Here is a 21989-nt window from a genome sequence, read left to right on the forward strand (position 1 = left end):
GGGAAGACCAAACAGCAACACTTACGTGCATTTTCAAAGCTTGCTCCACTTGTTTTCTTTTTTTTTTTTTTTTTTTTCTTTTTTTTCCGGAGCTGGGGACAGAACCCAGGGCCTTGTGCTTGCTAGGCAAGCGCTCTACCACTGAGCTAAATCCCCAACCCCTTCTTTTTTTTTTTGTTTTTTTTTTTTTTGTTTTTTTTCCGGAGCTGGGGACAGAACCCAGGGCCTTGTGCTTGCTAGGCAAGCGCTCTACCACTGAGCTAAATCCCCAACCCCTTCTTTTTTTTTTTTTTTGTTTTTTTTTGTTTGTTTTTTTTAATATGTTTTTTTTTATTAACTTGAGTATTTCTTATATACATTTCGAGTGTTATTCCCTTTCCCGGTTTCCGGGCAAACATACCCCTCCCCCCTCCCCTTCCTTATGGGTGTTCCCCTCCCAACGCTCCCCCCATTGCCGACCTCCCCCCATAGACTAGTTCACTGGGGGTTCAGTCTTAGCAGGACCCAGGGCTTCCCCTTCCACTGGTGCTCTTACTAGGATATTCATTGCTACCTATGGGGTCAGAGTCCAGGGTCACTCCATGTATAGTCTTTAGGTAGTGGCTTAGTCCCTGGAAGCTCTGGTTGCTTGGCATTGTTTTACTTTTGGGGTCTCGAGCCCCTTCAAGCTCTTCCAGTTCTTTCTCTGATTCCTTCAACGGGGGATCTATTCTCAGTTCAGTGGTTTGCTGCTGGCATTCGCCTCTGTATTTGCTGTATTCTGGCTGTGTCTCTCAGGAGAGATCTACATCTGGCTCCTGTCGGTCTGCACTTCTTTGCTTCATCCATCTTATCTAATTGGGTGGCTATATATGTATGGGCCACATGTGGGGAAGGCTCTGAATGGGTGTTCCTTCAGTCTCTGTTTTAATCTTTGCCTCTCCCTTCCCTGCAAAGGGTATTCTTTTTCCTCATTTAAAGAAGGAGTGAAGCATTCACATTTTGATCATCCGTCTTGAGTTTCGTTTGTTCTAGGGATCTAGGGTAATTCAAGCATTTGGGCTAATAGCCACTTATCAATGAATGCATACCATGTATGTCTTTCTGTGATTTGGTTAGCTCACTCAGGATGATATTTTCCAGTTCCAACCATTTGCCTACGAATTTCATAAGGTCATTGTTTTTGATAGCTGAGTAATATTCCATTGTGTAGATGTACCACATTTTCTGTATCCATTCCTCTGTTGAAGGGCATCTGGGTTCTTTCCAGTTTCTGGCTATTATAAATAAGGCTGCGATGAACATAGTGGAGCACGTGTCTCTTTTATATGTTGAGGCATCTTTTGGGTATATGCCCAAGAGAGGTATAGCTGGATCCTCAGGCAGTTCAATGTCCAATTTTCTGAGGAACCTCCAGACTGATTTCCAGAATGGTTGTACCACTCTGCAATCCCACCAACAATGGAGGAGTGTTCCTCTTTCTCCACATCCTCGCCAGCATCTGCTGTCACCTGAGTTTTTGATCTTAGCCATTCTCACTGGTGTGAGGTGAAATCTCAGGGTTGTTTTGATTTGCATTTCCCTTATGACTAAAGATGTTGAACATTTCTTTAGGTGTTTCTCAGCCATTCGGCATTCCTCAGCTGTGAATTCTTTGTTTAGCTCTGAACCCCATTTTTTAATAGGGTTATTTGTTTCCCTGCGGTCTAACTTCTTGAGTTCTTTGCATATTTTGGATATAAGGCCTCTATCTGTTGTAGGATTGGTAAAGATCTTTTCCCAATCTGTTGGTTGCCGTTTTGTCCTAACCACAGTGTCCTTTGCCTTACAGAAGCTTTGCAGTTTTATGACATCCCATTTGTCGATTCTTGATCTTAGAGCGTAAGCCATTGGTGTTTTGTTTAGGAAATTTTTTCCAGTGCCCATGTGTTCCAGATGCTTCCCTAGTTTTTCTTCTATTAGTTTGAGTGTGTCTGGTTTGATGTGGAGGTCTTTGATCCACTTGGACTTAAGCTTTGTACAGGGTGATAAGCATGGATCGATCTGCATTCTTCTACATGTTGCCCTCCAGTTGAACCAGCACCATTTGCTGAAAATGCTATCTTTTTTCCATTTGATGGTTTTGGCTCCTTTGTCAAAAATCAAGTGACCATAGGTGTGTGGGTTCATTTCTGGGTCTTCAATTCTATTCCATTGGTCTATCTGTCTGTCTCTGTACCAATATCATGCAGTTTTTATCACTATTGCTCTGTAATACTGCTTGAGTTCAGGGATAGTGATTCCCCCTGAAGTCCTTTTATTGTTGAGGATAGCTTTAGCTATCCTGGGTTTTTTGTTATTCCAGATGAATTTGCAAATTGTTCTGTCTAACTCTTTGAAGAATTGGATTGGTATTTTGATGGGGATTGCATTGAATCTGTAGATTGCTTTTGGTAAAATGGCCATTTTTACTATATTAATCCTGCCAATCCATGAGCATGGGAGATCTTTCCATCTTCTGAGGTCTTCTTCAATTTCTTTCCTCAGTGTCCTGAAGTTCTTATTGTACAGATCTTTTACTTGCTTGGTTAAAGTCACACCGAGGTACTTTATATTATTTGGGTCTATTATGAAGGGTGTCGTTTCCCTAATTTCTTTCTCGGCTTGTTTCTCTTTTGTGTAGAGGAAGGCAACTGATTTATTTGAGTTAATTTTATACCCAGCCACTTTGCTGAAGTTGTATATCAGCTTTAGTAGTTCTCTGGTGGAACTTTTGGGATCACTTAAATATACTATCATGTCATCTGCAAATAGTGATATTTTGACCTCTTCTTTTCTGATCTGTATCCCTTTGATCTCCTTTTGTTGTCTGATTGCTCTGGCTAGAACTTCAAGAACTATATTGAATAAGTATGGAGAGAGTGGGCAGCCTTGTCTAGTCCCTGATTTTAGTGGGATTGCTTCAAGTTTCTCTCCATTTAGTTTAATGTTAGCAACTGGTTTGCTGTATATGGCTTATACTATGTTTAGGTGTGGGCCTTGAATTCCTATTCTTTCCAGGACTTTTATCATGAAGGGGTGTTGAATTTTGTCAAATGCTTTCTCAGCATCTAATGAAATGATCATGTGGTTCTGTTCTTTCAGTTTGTTTATATAATGGATCACGTTGATGGTTTTCCTTATATTAAACCATCCCTGCATGCCTGGGATGAAGCCTACTTGATCATGGTGGATGATTGTTTTGATGTGCTCTTGAATTCGGTTTGCCAGAATTTTATTGAGTATTTTTGCGTCGATATTCATAAGGGAAATTGGTCTGAAGTTCTCTTTCTTTGTTGTGTCTTTGTGTGGTTTAGGTATAAGAGTAATTGTGGCTTCGTAGAAGGAATTCGGTAGGGCTCCATCTGTTTCAATTTTGTGGAATAGTTTGGATAATATTGGTATTAGGTCTTCTATGAAGGTTTGATAGAATTCTGCACTAAACCCGTCTGGACCTGGGCTCTTTTTGGTTGGGAGACCTTTAATGACTGCTTCTATTTCCTTAGGAGTTATGGGGTTGTTTAACTGGTTTATCTGTTCCTGATTTAACTTCGATACCTGGTATCTGTCTAGGAAATTGTCCATTTCCTGAAGATTTTCAAATTTTGTTGATTATAGGTTTTTATAGTAAGATCTGATGATTTTTTGAATTTCCTCTGAATCTGTAGTTATGTCTCCCTTTTCATTTCTGATTTTGTTAATTTGGACGCACTCTCTGTGTCCTCTCGTTAGTCTGGCTAAGGGTTTATCTATCTTGTTGATTTTCTCAAAGAACCAACTTTTGGTTCTGTTGATTCTTTCTATGGTCCTTTTTGTTTCTACTTGGTTGATTTCAGCTCTGAGTTTGATTATTTCCTGCCTTCTACTCCTCCTGGGTGTATTTGCTTCTTTTTGTTCTAGAGTTTTTAGGTGTGCTGTCAAGCTGCTGACATATGCTCTTTCCTGTTTCTTTCTGCAGGCACTCAGCGCTATGAGTTTTCCTCTTAGCACAGCTTTCATTGTGTCCCATAAGTTTGAGTATGTTGTATCTTCATTTTCATTAAATTCTAAAAAGTTTTTAATTTCTTTCTTTATTTCTTCCTTGACCAGGTTATCATTGAGTAGAGCATTGTTCAATTTCCACGTATATGTGGGCATTCTTCCCTTATTGTTATTGAAGACCAGTTTTAGGCCGTGGTGGTCCGATAGCACGCATGGGATTATTTCTATCTTTCTGTACCTGTTGAGGCCCGTTTTTTGACCAATTATATGGTCAATTTTGGAGAAAGTACCATGAGGAGCTGAGAAGAAGGTATATCCTTTTGCTTTAGGATAGAATGTTCTATAAATATCCGTTAAGTCCATTTGGCTCATGACTTCTCTTAGTCTGTCGACATCACTGTTTAATTTCTGTTTCCATGATCTGTCCATTGATGAGAGTGGGGTGTTGAAATCTCCCACTATTATTGTGTGAGGTGCAATGTGTGTTTTGAGCTTTAGTAAGGTTTCTTTTACGTATGTAGGTGCCCTTGTATTTGGGACATAGATATTTAGGATTGAGAGTTCATCTTGGTGGATTTTTCCTTTGATGAATATGAAGTGTCCTTCCTTATCTTTTTTGATGACTTTTAGTTGGAAATTGATTTTATTTGATATTAGAATGGCTACTCCAGCTTGCTTCTTCTGACCATTTGCTTGGAAAGTTGTTTTCCAGCCTTTCACTCTGAGGTAGTGTCTGTCTTTGTCTCTGAGGTGTGTTTCCTGTAGGCAGCAGAATGCAGGGTCCTCGTTGCATATCCAGTTTGTTAATCTATGTCTTTTTATTGGGGAGTTGAGGCCATTGATATTGAGAGATATTAAGGAATAGTGATTATTGTTTCCCTTTATATTCATATTTGGATGTGAGGTTATGTTTGTGTGCTTTCTTTCTCTTTGTTTTGCTGCCAAGACGATTAGTTTCTTGCTTCTTCTAGGGTATAGCTTGCCTCCTTATGTTGGGCTTTACCATTTATTATCCTTTGTAGTGCTGGATTTGTAGAAAGTTATTGTGTAAATTTGGTTTTGTCATGGAATATCTTGGTTTCTCCATCAATGTTAATTGAGAGTTTTGCTGGATACAGTAACCTGGGCTGGCATTTGTGTTCTCTTAGGGTCTGTATGACATCAGTCCAGGATCTTCTGGCCTTCATAGTTTCTTGCGAGAAGTCTGGTGTGATTCTGATAGGTCTGCCTTTATATGTTACTTGACCTTTTTCCCTTACTGCTTTTAATATTCTTTCTTTATTTTTTGCGTTTGGTGTTTTGACAATTATGTGACGGGAGGTGTTTCTTTTCTGGTCCAATCTATTTGGAGTTCTGTAGGCTTCTTGTATGTCTATGGGTATCTCTTTTTTTAGGTTAGGGAAGTTTTCTTCTATGATTTTGTTGAAGATATTTACTGGTCCTTTGAGCTGGGAGTCTTCACTCTCTTCTATACCTATTATCCTTAGGTTTGATCTTCTCATTGAGTCCTGGATTTCCTGTATGTTTTGGACCAGTAGCTTTTTCCACTTTACATTATCTTTGACAGCTGAGTCAATGATTTCTATGGAATCTTCTGCTCCTGAGATTCTCTCTTCCATCTCTTGTATTCTGTTGGTGAAGCTTGTATCTACAGCTCCTTGTCTCTTCTTTTGGTTTTCTATATCCAGGGTTGTTTCCATGTGTTCTTTCTTGATTGCTTCTATTTCCATTTTTAATTCCTTCAACTGTTTGATTGTGTTTTCCTGGAATTCTTTCAGGGATTTTTGTGTCTCCACTCTATGGGTTTCTACTTGTTTATTTATGTTTTCCTGGAATTCTTTCAGGGATTTTTGCGATTCTTTCAGGCATTTTTGCGATTCCTCTCTGTAGGCTTCTACTTGTTCTCTAAGGGAGTTCTTCATGTCTTTCTTGAAGTCCTCCAGGATCATGATCAAAAATGATTTTGAAACTAGATCTTGCTTTTCTGGTGTGTTTGGATATTCCATGTTTGTTTTGATGGGAGAATTGGGCTCCGATGATGGCATGTAGTCTTGGTTTCTGTTGCTTGGGTTCCTGCGCTTGCCTCTCGCCATCAGATTATCTCTAGTGTTACTTTGTTCTGCTATTTCTGACAGTGGCTAGACTGTCCTATAAGCCTGTGTGTCAGGAGTGCTGTAGACCTGTTTTCCTCTCTTTCAGTCAGTTATGGGGTCAGAGTGTTCTGCTTTCGGGCGTGTAGTTTTTCCTCTCTACAGGTCTTCAGCTCTTCCTGTGGGCTTGTGTCTTGAGTTCACCAGGCAGCTGTCTTGCAGCAGAAAATTTGGTCTTACCTGTGGTCCTGAGGCTCAAGTTCGCTCGTGGGGTGCTGCCCACGGGCTCTCTGCAGCGGCAGCAACCAGGAAGACCTGTGCCGCCCCTTCCGGGAGCTTCAGTGCACCAGGGTTCCAGATGGTCTTTGGCTTTTTCCTCTGGTGTCCGAGATGTGTGTGCAGGGAGCAGTCTCTTCTGGTTTCCCAGGCTTGTCTGCCTCTCTGAAGGTTTAGCTCTCCCTCCCACGGGATTTGGGTGCAGAGAACTGTTTATCCGGTCTGTTTCTTTCAGGTTCTGGCGGTGTCTCAGGCAGGGGTCCTGCCGCTCCTGGGCCCTCCCCCACGGGAGCCCAGAGGCCTTATACAGTTTCCTCTTGGGCCAGGGATGTGGGCAGGGGTGAGCAGTGTTGGTGGTCTCTTCCGCTCTGCAGCCTCAGGAGTGCCCACCTGACCAGGCGGTTGGGTCTCTCTCTCACCGGGTCTGGGAGCAGAGAGCTGCTGCCGGCCGGGATCCGCGGGTGTGGGACTTCCGGTAAACACAGAACGTGCCCGGTCCTAGAGAAATTCTGCTTCCGTGTGTCCCAAGCTCACCAGGCAGCTTTCTTGCAGCAGAAAATTTGGTCTTACCTGTGGTCCCGAGGCTCAGGTTCGCCCGTGGGGTGCTGCCCAGGGGCTCTCTGCAGCGGCAGCAACCAGGAAGACCTGTGCCGCCCCTTTCCACTTGTTTTCTTATACAACCCAGATTCCCTGACCAGGTATAGAACTTCCCAAAGTGGACTGGGTCTTTCCACACTAATTAGAAAATAAGAATATGCCACACAAATATTCTCACAATTGCCAATCTGACGTAGCAATTCTTCAGTCAAGTTTCCCTCTTTCTAGTTGACTCTAAGTTTTTGTCAAGTTGACAGCTGAATCTTGCCATGATGATTACAGATAAATTAATGTGTAAGTTATGCAAAAAATCACACCTTTACATTTTGTTTATTTTTGTGACTTCCAGATCAAGGATGTATGGTATTGAGTCTACAAAGAGAGAACCTGAAGAACAGAGCAATTTTTACAAAGGTGAAGACCTACAAATATAATGGGCTTGCATGACTCCTTCACAAAGGCTGAGATAAACATATAGACACTGAAACTTAAGCCTTTTCAGAAAAGTGTAGCTATAAGGCTGAGAGCCCACCAAGTTTCATTGGCAAACAAACAGAATGGTGCCCATTAGAGAGGTATGTTAAGATCTTGGCAACACAGATCATACAAGATCTCTCATTTGTCTGAAGCCACATCAGTTCAGATAGATGACTGATAGAAATCCTTAGAGATCATCCTGTCTGTGCTTCCTCAGTTCCAAAATGACAACACATGTCACTCTCATTGACATTCTGCAAGTAGTGCTGAGAATTGAACTTACTTATTCATGCTGGTGTGGCAACTGAAGCATCTACTTTAAATGATGTCAGCATGGTTCTGGAACAATTTTCCATAGCCATTTATTAATAATGGTATTTGGGTTCTTTTAACTAACTGTTTTCAGATATGGTGCAATACAAACAGGAAACTACTAAATGACAAGCAATAATTACATTTGGCCTATAAAATATCAGAAAAGATGGTAAGAAATTATTTTCATTTAAACACATATTTTTTTAAAATACAGAATGCCTGGAGTATAAGCAAGGAGGCAACACATGAAAATAAAAACACAGAAAAATGAATTAATTGCTGCCCATCTTATCCTCAGGATTTCTCTGTGTGTGTGTGTGTGTGTGTGTGTGTGTGTGTGTGTGTGTGTGTGTGTGTGTGTAAATTAGAAGGACCATAAACCTTCAACATGTTATCAATGGCCTTTTAAAATATTCCATCTTGTAATTCCACAGAGACACCTACAGCTCGATGATGATCAGTTCCTAAATCCTCAAGTTCCCCATTCCATAGCATCTGAGAATATCTGTATTCTCTTTTGTCAAATAAGGTATTTTTTAAAAAGTTTTGTTTTCTTTTGTCCTTATCTCATTTACTTTACATTTTTCTGTAACTAAAATGTGTTTATTATTTTAGGGGGACTGCTGAGGCACAATGTTCAGTAGGGTAGCAATAAACAGAAATTCTTGAAGGAAAATAAACCTCTTATCTATTGCTTCTTAGCTTAAAATATTTTTAGACCAAAAGAGTGTATTACAAAAGAAATTCTCCAAACTCAGAAGGTGTTTATAGGTCAAACGTGCTGAGAGTGTAAGTGACACTAGATGAGTATACTTACCACAAGCAGCAGGAATGCTATGAATGTCGCTGAAAACTCTTGGCTACAGTGCAGCAAAAGAAAGTCCATGCAGAACAAGCAGCCCCCACTGACCTAAGCAGCAGCCTTAAGTCCAGAACATCAAGAAAAATTATTTTTAATTTTTTTTATTAACTTGAGTACTTCTTATTTACCTTTCGAGTGTTATTCCCTTTCCCGGTTTCCGGGCCAACATCCCCCTAACACCTCCCCCTCCCCTTCTTCATGGGTGTTCCTCTCCCCATCCTCCCCCCATTGCTGCCTTCCCCCCAACAATCACACTCACGGGGGGTTCAGTCTTAGCAGGACCAAGGGCTTCACCTTCTACTGGTGCTCTTACTAGGATATTCATTGCTACCTATGAGGTCAGAGTCCAGGGTCAGTCCATGTATAGTCCCTAGGCAGTTTCCCTCCATTTACCTATGAATTTCATAAAGTCATTGTTTTTGATAGATGAGTGATATTCCATTGTGTAGATGTACCACATTTTCTGTATCCATTCCTCTGTTGAAGGGCATCTGGGTTCTTTCTAGCTTCTGGCTATTATAAATAAGGCTGCGATGAACATAGTGGAGCACGTGTCTTTTTTATATGTTGGGGCATCTTTTGGGTATATGCCCAAGAGAGGTATAGCTGGATCCTCAGGCAGTTCAATGTCCAATTTTCTGAGGAACCTCCAGACTGATTTCCAGAATGGTTGTACCAGTCTGCAATCCCACCAACACAGAACATCAAAAATTTGAGCTGAGGTTTTAATGAGATGGTGATTTATCCAGTGGGCAGGTCAACATGGGAGAAATTCCATTTTGTTTCGATACATGACTCAGAGGCCAGCAGTTAGGTAGCATTTTGAGGTAGAATCTAGTGCATGCTAACAGGAGCCTGATATAGCTGTCTCCTGAGAGGCTCTGCCAGAGCATGTCAAATACAGAGGTGGACGAATGCTCGCAGCCAATCATTGGACTCAGAACTGGGTCCTCATTTGAGGAGTTAGAAAAAGGATTGAAGGAGCTGAAGGGCTTTTCAACCCCATAAGAACAACGGTACCAATCAACCAGAGCTTCCAGGAATTAAAACACCATCCAAAGAGTACACATGGACAGACCCATGGCTCCAGCCGCATGCGCAGCAGAGGAGGGCCTTGTTCGGCACCAATGAGAGAAGCTCTTGTTCCTGGCAAGGCTCGAACCCCCAATGTAGGGGAATGTCGGGGTGGGGAGGTTGGAAGGGTGGGTGGATGGGTGGGGGAATACCCTCATAGTAGAAGATTCATGTATATATACACGAATATAGAGTGTAAAATAGCTACCCTAGGGGACTAAGATCAGGAGATATTGACAGACCAGAAACCACAGTTTTGTTGCCATGGTTCCTGGGTAAGAAAGGTACAGAGAGGCAGTCCTAGATTGCCATGGTCTTGGTATAGAGCAGGCATGAAGGGTATGAATTATGTGAAAATATAACAGCATTTATTTTTATCTTTTGCTGTTCTGTATGTGGGTGTGTGTGCACTTGAGTATGAATGTGTATGGAAATGAGAGACCAATATCAGTGTACTCTTCAATCTCCTCCAGTTTGCTTTTGGTTGAGTCAGGCCAGAATGTGCACATCTCTCACCCTACACAAAACTCAGTTCCAAATGGGTCAAAGACCTCAACAAAAAGATCAAATATTCTGAGTTTATCACAGGAAGAAGTAGGGAACACGCATAAACTTTTTTGGCACAGGAAAGAACTTTCTAAATAGGACCGTGGTAGCACAGACATGAAAGACTAAAAATTGACAAATTTCAATATAGGGATGTCATCCTTTCATTGAAGAATTTTACATAATGAAAAAACAAGGTCTCTTTTAACCATATAGGGGATTAGTGTCTAAAACATACCAAGAATTTAAAAAAAAACTAAAATACCAAAAATATCAACATCCTGAATACAAACTAAAGTATAGAAATAAGCAAATCTATTGCGGTCAACATGGTATGGATATGAAGAAAGGAAACACTTCATTCCCTATTTAGGAGTACAATATAATGGAGCTAGAATGGAAATCTGTATGGAGGGTCATCAGAAAGCTAGAGATATGTCTACCAAAGGAGCCATCCATATTATTCCCCAGGTTTATTCCCTAAAGGCTCTATATCCTATTATAGAGGTACTTGCTCATCCATAGTCATTGCTGCCCTTTTCCCAATAGTCAGGAAGGAAAAGTAGCTTAACTTACCATCAACTGACGGCAAGATAATGAAAACGTTGTGTGTTCACACAATGGAATTTTATTCAGCTTACAAAGAAAAATGATACTGTGAAATTTACAGTTTGATGAATGGACCTGAAAATTAATATTCTGAATCAGATAGCCCAGACCAAGAAAGACAAATGCAGCTTGTTATCATTTGCATGCAGATAGTATCCATGGATCATTAGATATGTGTTTGAAATACAAATATCCCTAGAAGTGAAGATATCAGTAAGAGAGCATGGAAGGGTATTAAGAGAAGAGGGAAAAATATGGACAGTATGAGGAGGGATAGAGTAATGGGCAGCACTAGACCATGAAAGGTTAAATGGAGTGAGGTATAGAAGGACAAGATACATGAGGAAATATGAAAAGGGATAATAACACTAAAGATGTTTGAAAAATTCACATAAGACCTTTCACTGTAGAAGATAGGTGATAGATATAGATAGGCAAATAGATGATAGATGATAGATAGATAGGTAGATAGATAGATATAGATAGGTAGATAGATAGAGATAGATAGATAGATACAGAGATAGATGATAGATAGATAGATAGATAGATAGATAGATAGATAGATAGATAGATAGATAGATAGATAGGAGAGAAAACCTGAAACGTAAAGATAATGAAGCATCATGCAGCTGGGAAGGAATATCACATCATAAATTTGTGGAAGAATCAATATAACTGAATATCCTTGTATTAGCAAACTTAGCCAAATTCATACATGTACTACATGTTTTTTATCTCATGTGGAACATAGGCTTAAATATCTCAAAATCTCCCCCAGTTTGTGTGTCTGTACGTGTGTGTGTGCATGGGGACATGAAGACAAAGTTTGGAGCAGAGACTGAAGGAATGGCCATTCAGAGCCTGCCACACCTGAGAATCCAGCCCATTTATCCACAGCCCTCAAGCCTAGACAATATTGAAGAAGCCAAGAAGTACATGCTGACAGGAGCCTGATATAACTGTCTCATGAGAAGCTCAGTCAGAATGTGACAAATAGAGAGGAGAAGGCTAGCAACAAATCATTGAACTGCTAGTGGGGTCCCTGTTGAAGGAATTAGAGAAAAGTTTAAAGGAGCAGAAGTGACTTGCAATGCCATAAGAACAAGAGTACCAACCAACCAGAGCTCCCAGGGACTAAACCACCATTCAAAGAGTACACATGGACAGACCCGTATGTAGCAGAGGATGCCCTTGTTGGGTACTAAGGGGAGGAGAAGCCCTTAGTCTTGCCAAGGCTGGACCACCCCTCCCCCTAGTGTAGGGGAATGTCAGGGCACAGTGGCAGGAAAAGGGGAGTGGTTGGGGAGGCTGAATACCCTTATAGAAGAAGAGGAGCGAATTGGGATAAGTGGCTTATGGGTCGAAAACCAGGAAAGTGAATAACATTTGAAATGTAAATAAAAATATCCAATAAAAATATCTAAAAAAATGATGTGTCCTTACTCTGTGGAAAAAGAAAAACAAAGAAACAAACAAAATATCCTTTGTGTTTGCCCCTCTCAGCTGTGTAAAGTATAAAGCACCTTTCTTCTGAAAAACAAAAATAAATAAATAAATAAATAAATAAATAAATAAATATTGTGTTCAGTCCATGATGAGCCCATTAAATAGAAAGACATAGATAATTTAAAATCAACATTTGTGAAAGCATAACACATCATGAACTTAGGAAAGCAATCATGACTCTGCCAACATCACATACCTGGATCAAATGAGAGAAATTACAATTAGGGAAAGACTGGCTCATTATAAAATATATTGGAATAATTTATCAGAAAACTTATTAGGATTGAAGTGTAGAGGTCAGTACTGGGAGGGTAAATGAAAACACTTGAGCCATGCCATGTTATGAGCTACCCACCTCTGAAATAAGGAAGAAGGCAGGACTCTGAGACAAAGAAAAAGCTAATCTTGGCAGGACTAGGTTGACTGCCATGGAGCCCTTCTTGTGGAGCATGAGTAAAGCCCTTCCCCTTACTAAACTTCTCAAATTTGAAGGATGAGAATCACTGATGTTCATGCCTTAAGCATCTAACTGTAATGGACTAAATTCAAAGGAAGACTTTGCCTATTGCAGGAAAGGCTCCACCCAAGTGTGGAGAACCTGTGGACCAAGATTTATAAGGACATGTGCTGAAGCAGGTGGTACCACCACTGCTCTACTCAGTCTGTTCTCACTCAGGAGCACACAGTTTAGCTTTGCCTTTCTCACATGATGAACATAAACATGGACAGCTTCACCTACCTGTGCCCAGGGTGTATTGCTCTGGTTCTGATTGGAGAAAATTCTCTTTTTCCCATTACAATTCTAAAATGTCTTCTTACAACTATATCAGAAATTGTGTGTAGGGAAAGACATCTCTTTTCTATTGGTGATGCTATTAAAATGGAAATAGGACTTGATATTTCTTCCAAATTTCTTCTAAGCTCAGAAGGCAGTCCCAAGTGTGAGCAAACCGGCTAGTACTAGCTGTAGAACTCTTTTTTTTTTCTTTTTTTTTTCCTTTTTTTATTAACTTGAGTATTTCTTATATACATTTCAAGTGTTATTCCCTTTCCCGGTTTCCGGGCAAACTTACCCCTCCCCCCTCCCCTTCCTTATGGGTGTTCCCCTCATAACCCTCCCCCCATTGCCGCCCTTCCCCCATAGTCAAGTTCACTGGGGGTTCAGTCTTAGCAGGACCCAGGGCTTCCCCTTCCACTGGTGCTCTTACTAGGATATTCATTGCTACCTATGGGGTCAGAGTCCAGGGTCAGTCCATGTATAGTCTTTAGGTAGTGGCTTAGTCCCTGGAAGCTCTGGTTGCTTGACATTGTTGTACTTTTGGGGTCTCGAGCCCCTTCAAGCTCTTCCAGTTCTTTCTCTGATTCCTTCAACGGGGGACCTATTCTCAGTTCAGTGTTTTGCTGCTGGCATTCGCATCTGTATTTGCTGTATTCTGGCTGTGTCTCTCAGGAGCGATCTACATCCAGCTCCTGTCGGTCTGCACTACTTTGCTTCATCCATCTTGTCTAATTGGGTGGCTGTATATGTATGGGTCACATGTGGGGCAGGCTCTGAATGGGTGTTCCTTCAGTCTCTGTTTTAATCTTTGCCTCTCCCTTCCCTGCCAAGGGAATTCTTTTTCCTCATTTAAAGAAGGAGTGAAGCATTCACATTTTGATCATCCGTCTTGAGTTTCGTTTGTTCTAGGGATCTAGGGTAATTCAAGCATTTGGGCTAATAGCCACTTATCAATGAGTGCATACCATGTATGTCTTTCTGTGATTGGGTTAGCTCACTCAGGATGATATTTTCCAGTTCCAACCATTTGCCTACGAATTTCATAAACTCGATGTTTTTGATAGCTGAGTAATATTCCATTGTGTAGATATACCACATTTTCTGTATCCGTTCCTCTGTTGAAGGGCATCTGGGTTCTTTCCAGTTTCTGGCTATTATAAATAAGGCTGCGATGAACAAAGTGGAGCACGTGTCTCTTTTATATGTTGAGGCATCTTTTTGGTATAGGCCCAAGAGAGGTATAGCTGGATCCTCAGGCAGTTCAATGTCCAATTTTCTGAGGAACCTCCAGACTGATTTCCAGAATGGTTGTACCAGTCTGCAATCCCACCAACAATGGAGGAGTGTTCCTCTTTCTCCACATCCTCGCCAGCATCTGCTGTCACCTGAGTTTTTGATCTTAGCCATTCTCACTGGTGTGAGGTGAAATCTCAGGGTTGTTTTGATTTGCATTTCCCTTATGACTAAAGATGTTGAAAACTTCTTTAGGTGTTTCTCAGCCATTCGGCATTCCTCAGCTGTGAATTCTTTGTTTAAATCTGAACCCCATTTTTAATAGGGTTATTTGTTTCCCTGCGGTCTAACTTCATGAGTTCTTTGTATATTTTGGATATAAGGCCTCTATCTGTTGTAGGACTGGTAAAGATCTTTTCCCAAACTGTTGGTTGCCGTTTTGTCCTAACCAAAGTGTCCTTTGCCTTACAGAAGCTTTGCAGTTTTATGAGATCCCATTTATCGATTCTTGATCTTCGAGCGTAAGCCATTGGTGTTTTGTTCAGGAAATTTTTTCCAGTGCCCATGTGTTCCAGATGCTTCCCTAGTTTTTCTTCTATTAGTTTGAGTGTGTCTGGTTGGATGTGGAGGTCCTTGATGTACTTGGACTTAAGTTTTGTACAGGGTGATAAACGAGGATCGATCTGCATTCTTCTACATGTTGCCCTCCAGTTGAACCAGCACCATTTGCTGAAAATGCTATCTTTTTTCCATTGGATGGTTTTGGCTCCTTTGTCAAAAATCAAGTGACCATAGGTGTGTGGGTTCATTTCTGGGTCTTCAATTCTATTCCATTGGTCTATCTGTCTGTCTCTGTACCAATACCATGCAGTTTTTATCACTATTGCTCTGTAATACTGCTTGAGTTCAGGGATAGTGATTCCCCCTGAAGTCCTTTTATTGTTGAGGATAGCTTTAGCTATCCTGGGTTTTTTGTTATTCCAGATGAATTTGCAAATTGTTCTGTCTAACTCTTTGAAGAATTGGATTGGTATTTTGATGGGGATTGCATTGAATCTGTAGATTGCTTTTGGTAAAATGGCCATTTTTACTATATCAATCCTGCCAATCCATGAGCATGGGAGATCTTTCCATCTTCTGAGGTCTTCTTCAATTTCTTTCCTCAGTGTCCTCAAGTTCTTATTGTACAGATCTTTTACTTGCTTGGTTAAAGTCACACCGAGGTACTTTATATTATTTGGGTCTATTATGAAGGGTGTCGTTTCCCTAATTTCTTTCTCGGCTTGTTTCTCTTTTGTGTAGAGGAAGGCAACTGATTTATTTGAGTTAATTTTATACCCAGCCACTTTGCTGAAGTTGTTTATCAGCTTTAGTAGTTCTCTGGTGGAACTTTTAGGATCACTTAAATATACTATCATATCATCTGCAAATAGTGATATTTTGACTTCTTCTTTTCCGATCTGTATCCCCTTGACCTCCTTTTGTTGTCTGATTGCTCTGGCTAGAACTTCAAGAACTATATGGAATAAGTATGGAGAGAGTGGGCAGCCTCGTCTAGTCCCTGATATTAGTGGGATTCCTTCAAGTTTCTCTCCATTTAGTTTAATGTTAGCAACTGGTTTGCTGTATATGGCTTTTACTATGTTTAGGTATGGGCCTTGAATTCCTATTCTTTCCAGGACTTTTATCATGAAGGGGTGTTGAATTTTGTCAAATGCTTTCTCAGCATCTAATGAAATGATCATGTGGTTCTGTTCTTTCAGTTTGTTTATATAATGGATAACGTTGATGGTTTTCCGTATATTAAACCATCCCTGCATGCCTGGGATGAAGCCTACTTGACCATGGTGGATGATTGTTTTGATGTGCTCTTGAATTCGGTTCGCCAGAATTTTATTGAGTATTTTTGCATCGATATTCATAAGGGAAATTGGTCTGAAGTGCTCTTTCTTTGTTGGGTCTTTGTGTGGTTTAGGTATAAGAGTAATTGTGGCTTCGTAGAAGGAATTCGGTAGGGCTCCATCTGTTTCAATTTTGTGGAATAGTTTGGATAATATTGGTATGAGGTCTTCTATGAAGTTTTGATAGAATTCTGCAGTAAACCCGTCTGGACCTGGGCTCTTTTTGGTTGGGAGACCTTTAATGACTGCTTCTATTTCCTTAGGAGTTATGGGGTTGTTTAACTGGTTTATCTGTTCCTGATTTAACTTCGATACCTGGTATCTGTCTAGGAAATTGTCCATTTCCTGAAGATTTTCAAGTTTTGTTGAATATAGGTTTTTATAGTAAGATCTGATGATTTTTTGAATTTCCTCTGAATCTGTAGTTATGTCTCCCTTTTCATTTCTGATTTTGTTAATTTGGACGCACTCTCTGTGTCCTCTCGTTAGTCTGGCTAAGGGTTTATCTATCTTGTTGATTTTCTCAAAGAACCAACTTTTGGTTCTGTTGATTCTTTCTATGGTCCTTTTTGTTTCTACTTGGTTGATTTCAGCTCTGAGTTTGATTATTTCCTGCCTTCTACTCCTCCTGGGTGTATTTGCTTCTTTTTGTTCTAGAGTTTTTAGGTGTGCTGTCAAGCTGCTGACATATGCTCTTTCCTGTTTCTTTCTGCAGGCACTCAGCGCTATGAGTTTTCCTCTTAGCACAGCTTTCATTGTGTCCCATAAGTTTGAGTATGTTGTATCTTCATTTTCATTAAATTCTAAAAAGTTTTTAATTTCTTTCTTTATTTCTTCCTTGACCAGGTTATCATTGAGTAGAGCATTGTTCAATTTCCACGTATATGTGGGCATTCTTCCCTTATTGTTATTGAAGACCAGTTTTAGGCCGTGGTGGTCCGATAGCACGCATGGGATTATTTCTATCTTTCTGTACCTGTTGAGGCCCGTTTTTTGACCAATTATATGGTCAATTTTGGAGAAAGTACCATGAGGAGCTGAGAAGAAGGTATATCCTTTTGCTTTAGGATAGAATGTTCTATAAATATCCGTTAAGTCCATTTGGCTCATGACTTCTCTTAGTCTGTCGACATCACTGTTTAATTTCTGTTTCCATGATCTGTCCATTGATGAGAGTGGGGTGTTGAAATCTCCCACTATTATTGTGTGAGGTGCAATGTGTGTTTTGAGCTTTAGTAAGGTTTCTTTTACGTATGTAGGTGCCCTTGTATTTGGGGCATAGATATTTAGGATTGAGAGTTCATCTTGGTGGATTTTTCCTTTGATGAATATGAAGTGTCCTTCCTTATCTTTTTTGATGACTTTTAGTTGGAAATTGATTTTATTTGATATTAGAATGGCTACTCCAGCTTGCTTCTTCTGACCATTTGCTTGGAAAGTTGTTTTCCAGCCTTTCACTCTGAGGTAGTGTCTGTCTTTGTCTCTGAGGTGTGTTTCCTGTAGGCAGCAGAATGCAGGGTCCTCGTTGCGTATCCAGTTTGTTAATCTATGTCTTTTTATTGGGGAGTTGAGGCCATTGATGTTGAGAGATATTAAGGAATAGTGATTATTGCTTCCCGTTATATTCATATTTGGATGTGAGGTTATGTTTGTGTGCTTTCTTTCTCTTTGTTTTGTTGCCAAGACCATTAGTTTCTTGCTTCTTCTACGGTATAGCTTGCCTCCTTATGTTGGGCTTTACCATTTATTATCCTTTGTAGTGCTGGATTTGTAGAAAGATATTGTGTAAATTTGGTTTTGTCATGGAATATCTTGGTTTCTCCATCAATGTTAATTGAGAGTTTTGCTGGATACAGTAACCTGGGCTGGCATTTGTGTTCTCTTAGGGTCTGTATGACATCAGTCCAGGATCTTCTGGCCTTCATAGTTTCTGGCGAGAAGTCTGGTGTGATTCTGATAGGTCTGCCTTTATATGTTACTTGACCTTTTTCCCTTACTGCTTTTAATATTCTTTCTTTATTTTTTGCGTTTGGTGTTTTGACAATTATGTGACGGGAGGTGTTTCTTTTCTGGTCCAATCTATTTGGAGTTCTGTAGGCTTCTTGTATGTCTATGGGTATCTCTTTCTTTAGGTTAAGGAAGATTTCTTCTATGATTTTGTTGAAGATATTTACTGGTCCTTTGAGCTGGGAGTCTTCACTCTCTTCTATACCTATTATCCTTAGGTTTGATCTTCTCATTGAGTCCTGGATTTCCTGTATGTTTTGGACCAGTAGCTTTTTCCGCTTTACATTATCTTTGACAGCTGAGTCAATGATTTCTATGGAATCTTCTGCTCCTGAGATTCTCTCTTCCATCTCTTGTATTCTGTTGGTGAAGCTTGTATCTACAGCTCCTTGTCTCTTCTTTTGGTTTTCTATATCCAGGGTTGTTTCCATGTGTTCTTTCTTGATTGCTTCTATTTCCATTTTTAATTCCTTCAACTTTTTGATTGTGTTTTCCTGGAATTCTTTCAGGGATTTTTTGTGTCTCCTCTCTATGGGCTTCTACTTGTTTATTTATGTTTTCCTGGAATTCTTTCAGGGATTTTTGTGTCTCCTCTCTGGGCTTCTACTTGTTTATTTATGTTTTCCTGGAATTCTTTCAGGCATTTTTGCGATTCCTCTTTGTAGGCTTCTACTTTTTCTCTAAGGGAGTTCTTCACGTCTTTCTTGAAGTCCTCCAGCATCATGATCAAAAATGATTTTGAAACTAGATCTTGCTTTTCTGGTGTGTTTGGATATTCCATGTTTGTTTTGATGGGAGAATTGGGCTCCGATGGTGCCATGTAGTCTTGGTTTCTGTTGCTTGGGTTCCTGCGCTTGCCTCTCGCCACCAGATTATCTCTAGTCTTACTTTGTTCTGCTATTTCTGACAGTGGCTAGACTGTCCTATAAGCCTGTGTGTCAGGAGTGCTGTAGACCTGTTTTCCTCTCTTTCAGTCAGTTATGGGGTCAGAGTGTTCTGCTTTCGGGCGTGTAGTTTTTCCTCTCTACAGATCTTCAGCTGTTCCTGTGGGCCTGTGTCTTGAGTTCACCAGGCAGCTTTCTTGCAGCAGAAAATTTGGTCTTACCTGTGGTCCCGAGGCTCAAGTTTGCTCGTGGGGTGCTGCCCATGGGCTCTCTGCAGCGGCAGCAACCAGGAAGACCTGTGCCGCCCCTTCCGGGAGCTTCAGTGCACCAGGGTTCCAGATGGTCTTTGGCTTTTTTCCTCTGGCGTCCGAGATGTGTGTGCAGAGAGCAGTCTCTTCTGGTTTCCCAGGCTTGTCTGCCTCTCTGAAGGTTTAGCTCTCCCTCCCACGGGATTTGGGTGCAGAGAACTGTTTATCCGGTCTGTTTCCTTCAGGTTCCGGCGGTGTCTCAGGCAGGGGTCCTGCCGCTCCTGGGCCCTCCCCCACGGGAGCCCAGAGGCCTTATACAGTTTCCTCTTGGGCCAGGGATGTGGGCAGGGGTGAGCAGTATTGGTGGTCTCTTCTGCTCTGCAGCCTCAGGAGTGCCCACCTGACCAGGCGTTTGGGATCTCTCTCTCACGGGGTCTGGGAGCAGAGAGCTGCTGCGGGCCGGGATCCGCGGGTGTGGGACTTCCAGTAAACACAGAACGTGCACGGTCCTAGAGGAATTCTGCTTCCGTGTGTCCCAAGCTCACCAGGCAGCTTTCTTGCAGCAGAAAAGTTGGTCTTACCTGTGGTCCCGAGGCTCAAGTTCGCTCGTGGGATGCTGCCCACGGGCTCTCTGCAGTGGCAGCAACCAGGAAGACCTGTGCCGCCCCTTCCGGGAGCTTCAGTGCACCAGGGTTCCAGATGGTCTTTGGCTTTTTCCTCTGGCGTCCGAGATGTGTGTGCAGAGAGCAGTCTCTTCTGGTTTCCCCTAGGTGTAGAACTCTTAGCTACATCCCTATGACCATATCTTGTGGGAAGCGGGTGTAGTGGCAATCCCAAGATGGCGCCTGGGACTGCTGCTGAGTCTTAAGACTAGCACCTGAAAATAAGCCACGCCCCATCATGAGAGCTGCGCAGGCCCACCATGAGGATAGATCAGGCAATGTGACGTGGACCTATGAACGGAGGTTACGCAGACTGGACAGTTGAGGCGGTTGAGGGAGGTTATAAGGGAGTGTGCTGGGGGCTGGATTGAGACATTGTTACTGCTTGCAGACAAAAGGGTTCCTGAATAAACTGCTTTAAGAAGAATGTCGTCACTCCTTTCTGAGGGACGGAGATGGAAGCGACAAGTGGTGGCCCGTACGGAGAAATTCGTTCAGAACTCATTGCAGTCAGGGTGGCTAGCCGGTAAGTTCCCAGGTAACTGGGACGAGTTAAGTTCTCAGATTGAGACAATAAGGTTCCCGGTTTTGGGACAAGTTGCACCAAGCACAATGGGGAACTCGACCTCTGCTCAGACAGTTCGGCAAGACCTCAAGGATTTGTTGAAAGTGAAAGGAATCGGGCTAAAGGAAGACACAGTGGAGAATTTTTTAAAAGCAGTGGACCAGGTTGCTCCATGGTTTCCTGTAACAGGATACCTGACGATGCCCAGTTTGGGAAAATTAGGGAAAGATTTGAGGTTTGCCCAGGAGCAGGGGGTTTTACCAAAAAGAGTAATTAATGCCAGTATGGAAATTAGTGAAAAATTGCATAGGAGATGAGGAAAGATGTGGTGCAGAGCTAAAAAAGGGCAATAAGGTGAGAAGTCAGGTTAGAGAGGAACATTCTCAAAAATCAGAGACCGAGGGAACTTCTAGCAAGGGAGAAATGTCGGAAGAAGATCTGGAAAACATTGCCTACAGCTTAGAGAAAGTGAAACTAAAGGTAGAACCATCGGGTCCGGGGCCACCCCGGAGAGCAACAAAAGGAAGCACAGGACTCGACCTCAGTTCTACCACCAGACTTGTATTGACCCCTCGAATGGGAACTCAGGTGGTGGATACAGATTTTAAAGGCCCCAGTAAGCAGAATTCAGAAGGATCACAGAAACTGAAAGCATGTGCAAAGATAAAGATTTGGGGTAGTGGTGAGTAAACCTTGTCAAAAGGGGACAAGGTAATAATGGTAAAATGCTTTTGTGTATGTGTTCTTTTAGAGTTATGTTAAAATCTAGAGAAGCAAAGTCCATTCTCATAGATGCTTTTAGTCTTTGGATCCTGACTGGAGACAGTTTACACTCTAGACAAGAGACAGAATGGGGTTGAGAAAAACAGTCCTCCTGGACTCTCCACAGATGCTTTGGCAAAAGAAGGAAATGAGCTTAAGTTTTTTGGAGCTCTCCTGGAGACAGAAAGAGGTGAGAGACGTCTTGCCTCCTTGCTGGCTCCTATTGGAGAAGTGCTTATTTCTAGTTCTGGGTCCTTTAGGTAGGATGTCTGGGTCCCTTTGGTGGAACATCATCTAGTTCTTTTCCTCTGTGTCTATTGTCTGTCCTTGGTGCACCAAGTTGTCCATGTATGTCAATTTATGTCTGGGTTTTGCTTCTCGTTGCTTGAATGTTTTGTGTTTCATGTTTAAAAGAAAAGGTTAAAATTTTAAATGCTGGTTGATTCACCCATTGATGTAGTTTTAACTCCTTTCAAGAAAGGAACAAATAAACAATTTCAATTGGCTTTTGGAGCCTGCATCTGTAGCTAGAAGCCTAAGTCCACTGGGCAAGCTCCCCAGGGGGCTGGCTAAATATTTATACTAGCTGATCCTAAAGACACCAGGAGCTTCACAGCTT

Source organism: Rattus norvegicus, chromosome 5 (genome assembly GCF_021556685.1).
Source record: "Rattus norvegicus strain SHRSP/BbbUtx chromosome 5, alternate assembly SHRSP_T2T, whole genome shotgun sequence".
NCBI lineage: Eukaryota > Metazoa > Chordata > Mammalia > Rodentia > Muridae > Rattus > Rattus norvegicus.